Source organism: Gossypium hirsutum, chromosome D08 (genome assembly GCF_007990345.1).
Source record: "Gossypium hirsutum isolate 1008001.06 chromosome D08, Gossypium_hirsutum_v2.1, whole genome shotgun sequence".
NCBI lineage: Eukaryota > Viridiplantae > Streptophyta > Magnoliopsida > Malvales > Malvaceae > Gossypium > Gossypium hirsutum.
In genome coordinates this window covers 14,514,569-14,522,037 of record NC_053444.1, presented here as the reverse complement: position 1 = coordinate 14,522,037, position 7,469 = coordinate 14,514,569, and the positions used below count along the sequence as shown (strand labels likewise).

The following is a 7,469-nucleotide window of genomic DNA, read 5'->3' as shown; positions in this document are numbered from 1 at the left end:
CATTATGTACATCAATTTTGATAGCTCATTTCGAAGATCTGGGCAAGCCAATTGAGTTTTGAACATTGAGGTTGTCATGTCAGGTTCAGTTGCTGGTTCCATTGGTTCTGTTTTATCAAGAATTTCAACTGACTGCATTGGTTCAAACTCTATGGGATCTTTTTCTTCTTCTTCTTCAGGATCCTCGCTCTCTTCAACTCATTGCTGAAGAACAGAATCTCTGACTATTCGGTAGAGGTCCCAATCTGTGATTGTGTCCTGGCTATAACTTGTATTCTTTATGTTTGCAAGAATTATAGCTTTCAAGCACAAAATTGTTATCGTAAAGGGAAAGTAAGCTGGGTCAGAATGTCTAGCGGCACAATTTCGCATTTCTCTCTAAATGATTTTTCCCACATCAATGGTCTTTCCAGTTAAAATCGAGTATAATAAGACCATTCGCTTTAATGAAATTGTAGTCCCATGTGAAATAGGCATAAGGTTGAATCGAATGAAATAGAACCATACATTCGCTAGTGGTGTCAAATATTCTCTGTGACAAGTGTGAATTCCTTGCTTTGACACAATCCACTTAGAACCTGGAACTGTAAGTTCCTCGAGAATTTCTTACAGATTTTCAGTCTCAATATTTCTCATCAAGAAAGAATATTCATCATCTTCGAAATCAGGTAATTCAAAGAATTCATTAATAGTGTCTAAGGTTATTGGTACTTGATTCCTAGGACAGAAACTTCTGTTAATCATTTGAGGTCAAATTTGTATAAAATTCATGAACTAATTCCTCATCTGCACTAGGTCGTTTCTCACAAAACAATTCCCAATTGAAAGCTTCATCAATTTGTCGAATAGGCATTATGAAATCGATATAGTTGCTTTCTTTTAGTGTAAAGCCTTTTTCTGGGTACTTTTGTTGATTCTTCAAGAAACTTTCGTATCTTGCTTTGGCTTCTTCACAGTGAAATTTGTTTTGGGATTCGTCAATTTGGACAGAGGCACGAGTTCTCTTGCAAGGCATGATTAACCTGAACATAAGATAGAAACAAATATTTTCTCAAAAAGTTAATTAGTATAAAATATTAATAATTCAATATATAGAAAATTTAAATAATTAAATAAAATTGAAATTTAGGAGAAAAATTTGTCTTACCACCTTTATATAGAAATTAAGAACTCAAAAAATAAAATTGGAAGCAAAAGAATTTAATTGAGGGATGGTTGGAAGGGTGATTGGTGGCAAAATAAGATGGAATTATGGTACACAAGTGACAAGGGTATGTAGTTAGAGGCAAGGGCAGTAACGGCACACAAGGGAGCAGTGGTACGTGGCTTGGTGCAATAAAGGCAATAGCAATTTGCGGAGCCTTGCGTAGGCAGAGGGGCGCGCTTGTGCCGCGCGGATGCTGGGCAGCAGGAAGGTGCATCGAGCAAGGCCTGGCGAGTTGCTGGGCATGCGAGCTGGTGCAGAAGCTCTTAGTCTATTTTTGCGCACTGGCTAGAGCTGGGAGCAGCCATGATGCACGTGGAGCAGGATGTGCAAGGCAACAGTAGCACGCAATGGTCGACTGGAGCAAGCGTGGGCGTGAGTGGCTTTAGAGCTGGCTAGCGGCGTGCACGATAGGGCATGACACGAGGTGCGTGTGAGGGTGGCTGCTGGGCAACAAGGTTGCTAAGGGTGCCGACGGTTGGTGTTGGAAGGAAGGATGGAGATTGGTTTAGGTGATGTGAGAAACTGTAGAAGGAGATCATAATTTATAGTGAAGAGGGTAGGAGTTCAATTAGAATTCTTAGAACGAATTAATAGTTAAAATATTCTAAGTTCTAATTCTAAACAAAGTTAATAAAAATTAATAAATAATATAATGCATATTACTTTATTATTTTTTATTAATTTATTGAAATAAAAACTATTAATATGAACAATTTTAAACAATTCCTAATTCTAGGTAAAGTTGATAATAAATAATATATATTATAATAAATATAATTATATACTAGTTATTATCATCTTATTTATTAAATTAAATTTAAAAAAATTATTCTAGATGCCTTTGAAAATATTTACAAAAAAAGACATCTAATTTTTAATATTTACAAAAAGAGCAACCAAATTTTGAAAATAGTTCAATTAAGTACTTAGACTTAAAGAATATTTAAAATTGAGTTGGAATTAAAACTTGGATCAAAATTGACCCTTTTTTATTTGAAAAACTAAAAATTTAATTTGCTATTTAGGGAATAATTTCTCAGAAGATTATGTTAAAATCAATTCCTAGAAAAGATTGGACGGGTCACAAGCGCTCTCGCTTAAGTTCAATCTCCTAGACAGAATATATTTAAACATACTAATCTCGAAAATATACCCTAAATAATTTATTTAAAAAAATGAGAAAAATTAAATATCTGATAAAATGAATGAGATTTGATCCTGTTCAATTTTATCCCCTAGTAATGTTTTAAGCGTTGAGCATTGACTCAAAAATTACCTCCCTTACTTTGAAGTTCAACAACTCTGTATGGATAAACTTGGTGAATCGTAAATAGACCGGACCAACATGATTTTAACTTACCTGGAAAGAACCTTAATCTGGAATTGAATAACAAGACTTGCTGACCTACTTCAAATTCTCGAACTCGAATGTACTTGTCATGCCATCTTTTAAGTCTTTCCTCAAGTAATTTGGCATTCTCGTATGAGAACATTCGGAAGCATTCATTTCTCTTTAGCGAGCTTAAGATCCAAGTTGAGTTGTTGGAGAGCCCAATAATATTTGTGCTCTAACTTCAAGGTCAAAGTACAGGCTTTCCCAAATACCAACCTATAAGGTGACATTCCGAAAGGTGTCTTGTAGGCCCATAAAGCATCATCTAGTCTTTTAGACCAATCTTGTCGGTTTAGGCAGACTACCTTTTTGAGTATCCCTTTGATCTCTTTGTTTGCCAGTTTAGCTTGCCCATTCGTCTTTGGATGGTAGGCTATGGCAACCTTGTGCTTCACTCCATGCTTGTCAAGTAACCATTTTAACAATTTGTTCACAAAATGGGAACCTTCATCATTGATGATACCTCTCGGGGTTCCAAACCTTGTGAACACATACTTCTGCAAAAACTTCATCACAACCTTAGCATAGTTCGTTAGTTATGCCCCAGCCTCAACCAACTTAGACATATAATCTTCTGCTACCAACATGTAATTATGACTAAAAGATGAAGGGAAAGGACCAAGGAAGTCAATACCCCACACATCAAATAATTCTACCTCAATGATGTTTGCTCGGGGCATTTCATTTCTATTGGCAATGTTTCCAACCCTCTGGCATCGACCATAACTCCTTAAGTAAGCATACGTGTGTTTGAATAGTGTTGGCCAAAAGAATTTGACTTGCAATACTTTGGCCATAGTACGTGTACCTCCGAATTGCCCCCACTTGAAGCCGGTGATAATGATATAAAATATTATGTACTTCATCTTCGGCCACGCATCTCCTGATCATTTGATCTGCACATTTCTTAAACAAATATGGCTCTTCCCAGAAATAGTACTTCACATAATGAAGAAACTTTTTCTTTTGATGATATGTCTTATCAGTAGGCATCAAACCACAAGCTAAAAAGTTAGCAATATCAACAAACCAATGGGTATTATGGACAAGATTAACTTCAGTATGTGTTCATTTGGAAATGTCTCCTGAACGAGTATAAGTGGAGAATTCCCTTCTTGTGGCTCTAATGTGGACAAATGGTCTGCCATTTGGTTTTCTACTCCCTTTCGATCTTGAATTTCTAGATCAAACTCTTGAAGTAGAAGTACCCATCGAATCAATCTTGGTTTAACGTATTTCTTGGCAAGTAAATACTTAATTGTTGAATGCTTCGTATAGACAGTCACTTTGGTACCTACAAGATAAGATTGAAACTTGTCAAAAGTAAACACAATAGCAAGTAACTCTTTCTCTATTACTGTATAATTCAATTGAGCTCCCATCAGAGTCTAACTTGTGTATTAGATTGGATGAAAAACTTTGTTCCTTCGCTGGCCTATGACAGCTCCTATCGTAAAGTCACTTGCATCACACATCAATTCAAAAGGCAGTTCCCAGTCTGGTGTGATGATGATGGGTGTTGAAACTAACCAAGTTTTCAAATCATTGAAAGCTCGTAAGCACTCCTCATCAAATTTGAACATCGTATCCTTCTCCAATAATTTTCAAAAGGGCTTAGCAATTTTCGAGAAGTCCTTGATAAATCTTCGATTGAAACCAGTGTGGCCCAAAAAGCTCTTAACACCCTTTATAGATGTTAGAGGTGGGAGTTTCTCAATAACATATACCTTTGCTTTATCTAGCACGATTCCATGTCTCGTTATCCGATGCCCTAGAACAATACTTTCTTGTAGCATGAAATGACACTTTTCCCAGTTGAGTACGAGGTTTGTTTCTTCGCATCACCTAGAATGTCTAAACAACCATTGTATGTATCTCAAAATACTGAAAAATCATCCATAAACACTTCCAAACACTTCTGAACCATGTTAGTAAAAATAGACATCATACATCTTTGAAATGTAGCAGGTGCATTACATAAATCAAATGGCATGCGTCTAAATGCAAATTGATCGTACGGGCATGTGAATGTTGTTTTGTGTTGATCTTTTGGCACTATTGTAATCTGATTATACCCCGAGTATCCATCATGAAAACAATAATAGTCTCGCCCCACAAGTCTATCCAGCATCTGGTCCAAGAATGGTAAAGGAAAATGATCTTTCCTTGTTGTCTTGTTCAGCTTCTGGTAATCTATGCAAATCTCTATTCCGTAACCATTCTGGTTGGTATTAGCTCGTTGCTTTCATTCTCTATGACCGTAATACCTCCTTTATTTAGCGCACACTGGACTAGACTTACCCATGAACTGTCTGAGATGGGGTAAATTATACCCACATCTAACCACTTAATGATTTCTTTCTTTACCACATCCTTCATAATAGGGTTCAGTCTTCGTTGTCCATAAATCGTCCCTTTCTTGCCATCTTCCAAGATGATCTTGTGCATGCATACAAATGGACTAATGCCACGAATATCAGCTATGGTCCACCTGATAACCTTCTTGAATTATTTCAACACTAGGATGAGCTTCTTTTCTTACTCTTCGATCAATTCTGCTGAAGCAATCACAGGTAAAGTATAAGTGTTACTTAAATAAACATATTTTAAATGTGAGGGAAGTACCTTCAGTTCAAGTTTAGGTGGCTCCTCACTTGACGCTTTTGGTTAGGCATAATCCCTATTCTCTAACTCCAAAGACTTAAAGTGGGATTGTGCTTTAAATCCCCTTTGATTAGCTTCTAGTAAAGCTAAATATTCATCCCCTATTCATCACTTGGAGAGTCTGATGTCAAAATTTTCTCCAATGGGTCCTCAGCATAGCTGAGTTCTTTTTCCATGAGTAATTCCTCTAAATCGGATACTGTAGAACAATCATCAAGTCTGTCAGGAAATCACATAGACTTAAAAACATTAAATGTTACATGATCGTCCTAAACACGTATAGTAAGCTCTCCCTTCTACACATCGGTAAGGGTCCTTCCAGTTGATAGGAAAGGCCTTCCTAGGATGATTGACATCACTTTATCAGCTTCAAAGTCTAGAACAACAAAGTCAGCAGGAAAAATAAATTTGTCTACATGTACCAATACATTCTCGATTTTTCCTTCTAGATGTGCTAAGGATCGATCTGCTAATTGAAGTGTAACCGTAGTACGTCAAACTTCACCTATCCCCAACTTTCTAAATATGGACATAGTTATCAAGTTGATTCTTGCACCCAAATCGCATAGTGTCTTACCACAATAAGTTGCTCCAATGTTACAAGGTATGGTAAAACATCCAGGATCTTTCAACTTTTGGGGGTAGTTTATCTTGAAGATATGCATTGCATTCCTTCGTTAAGGCTACTGACTCAAATTCTCCAAGTCTTCATTTCTTAGATAGGATATCCTTCATGAATTTGACGTAATTTGACATTTTTCAAGGGCTTATACCAACGGAATGTTGATATGAAGTTGCTTGAGTACGTCTAGAAACTTCTTAAACTGGACTTCCTGCTTCTGCTTCTGAAGTCTTTGAGAGTAGGGTGGTGGAGGCTTCTTTACTGGAACTGGTTGACTCATCTTCTGTGGCAATTCTACATCTAATGAAGTTGTTAGTTTATTAGAATTAACTGGTTCAGAAGTTACCTTATCGAATTTTGCAAATTCTTGTTCTGGTGAAACTGGAATTTCAACACTCGGTTGAACTTCCACTAGGTCTTGAGCATCAACTCGCTCCTCTTCAACTTCGACAGTGTTGGGGTCTAATGTCTTTTTGTTCCTCATCAATGCTTTACAATGCTCTTTCCCTGAATTTTTTGGATTCTCCATATCACTAGGCAAAACACCTTGTGGATGGTTTCTTAGTTTAGTGGCAAGCTGGCCCATTTGGTTTTCCAGGTTTTTCAATGTGGCTGCTTGGCTTTGGATTAAGGCATCAATTTTAGCTTTGTATGCCTTCAACAAGTTTTCTAAGCCACTAGAAGTTTTAGCTTTAGGTTGCTTCTAAACTTGCTGGGTAAAGACAGGTGGCTAGGTCGGTCTAGGTTGGGCATAAGTATTACTGGTTCCAACCCCTTGGTTACTCTAAGAGAAATTAAAGTGGTTTCACTAAGATGGGTTATAAAAATTAAATTGTAGTCCTTACCTTCCTCGATTCTGGTTCTGATTACCCTTGTAATACACGGATTCTGGTTTTGATGAACATTCTTCGAACAAATGTCCTTCCCCATAATAGACAGAGGATATATTTTCAAATTGATTGGGTGGCTGAGATGCAAAACTATGAAACCCATTAGTGGTAAAAAATTTTAAGCATTGAGGAAATCGATGATAATTGAGATGTGAGTGAGGTGAGAGGATCCACTTCATGTATTCCAACGACTTGTCTTCCTAACGCTGCTCGATTGGTTGGCCAGTGATAATTGTTTCTAGCAATTCTCTCAATGATTTCATAAGCCTCGTTATAAGACTTAGAAATGAGAGCACAATTAGCAAAAATGTCCACTACCATCCTTATGTGAGAATTGAGACCATTATAAAACATCTCAAGTTGGATGCAATGAGGGATTCTGTGATGAAGGCACTTTTGTAATAATTCTTTGTACCTTTCTCATGCCTCATACAAGGACTCATCATCTATTTGTTGGAAAGTAATGATCTCGTTCCTCAACTTAGCATTCTTGCTAGGCGGGAAATACTTCATGAGGAATCTTTCTACTAACTCTTGCCATGTTAAAATAGAATTTGATGGCAATTAGTTCAACCAGGCTTGAGCTCTGTCCCTTAGCGAATATGAGAATAGCTTTAATCTCATTGCATCTTTGAGTACTCCAGCTAACTTGAAAGAATCGCTCACCTCCGTAAACAGTCTTAAGTGAATATG

The 7,469-nt window shown here is 37.0% G+C and overlaps 1 non-coding gene across 1 annotated transcript; it reads left to right on the top strand.

The window, feature by feature from the left end:
• The first annotated feature begins 7,152 nt into the window (after positions 1-7,152).
• Positions 7,153-7,259, top strand: LOC121220522 (small nucleolar RNA R71). Its single transcript, XR_005917731.1, has one exon. It is a non-coding gene; the product is annotated as a small nucleolar RNA R71 (small nucleolar RNA).
• Positions 7,260-7,469: the final 210 nt, after the last annotated feature.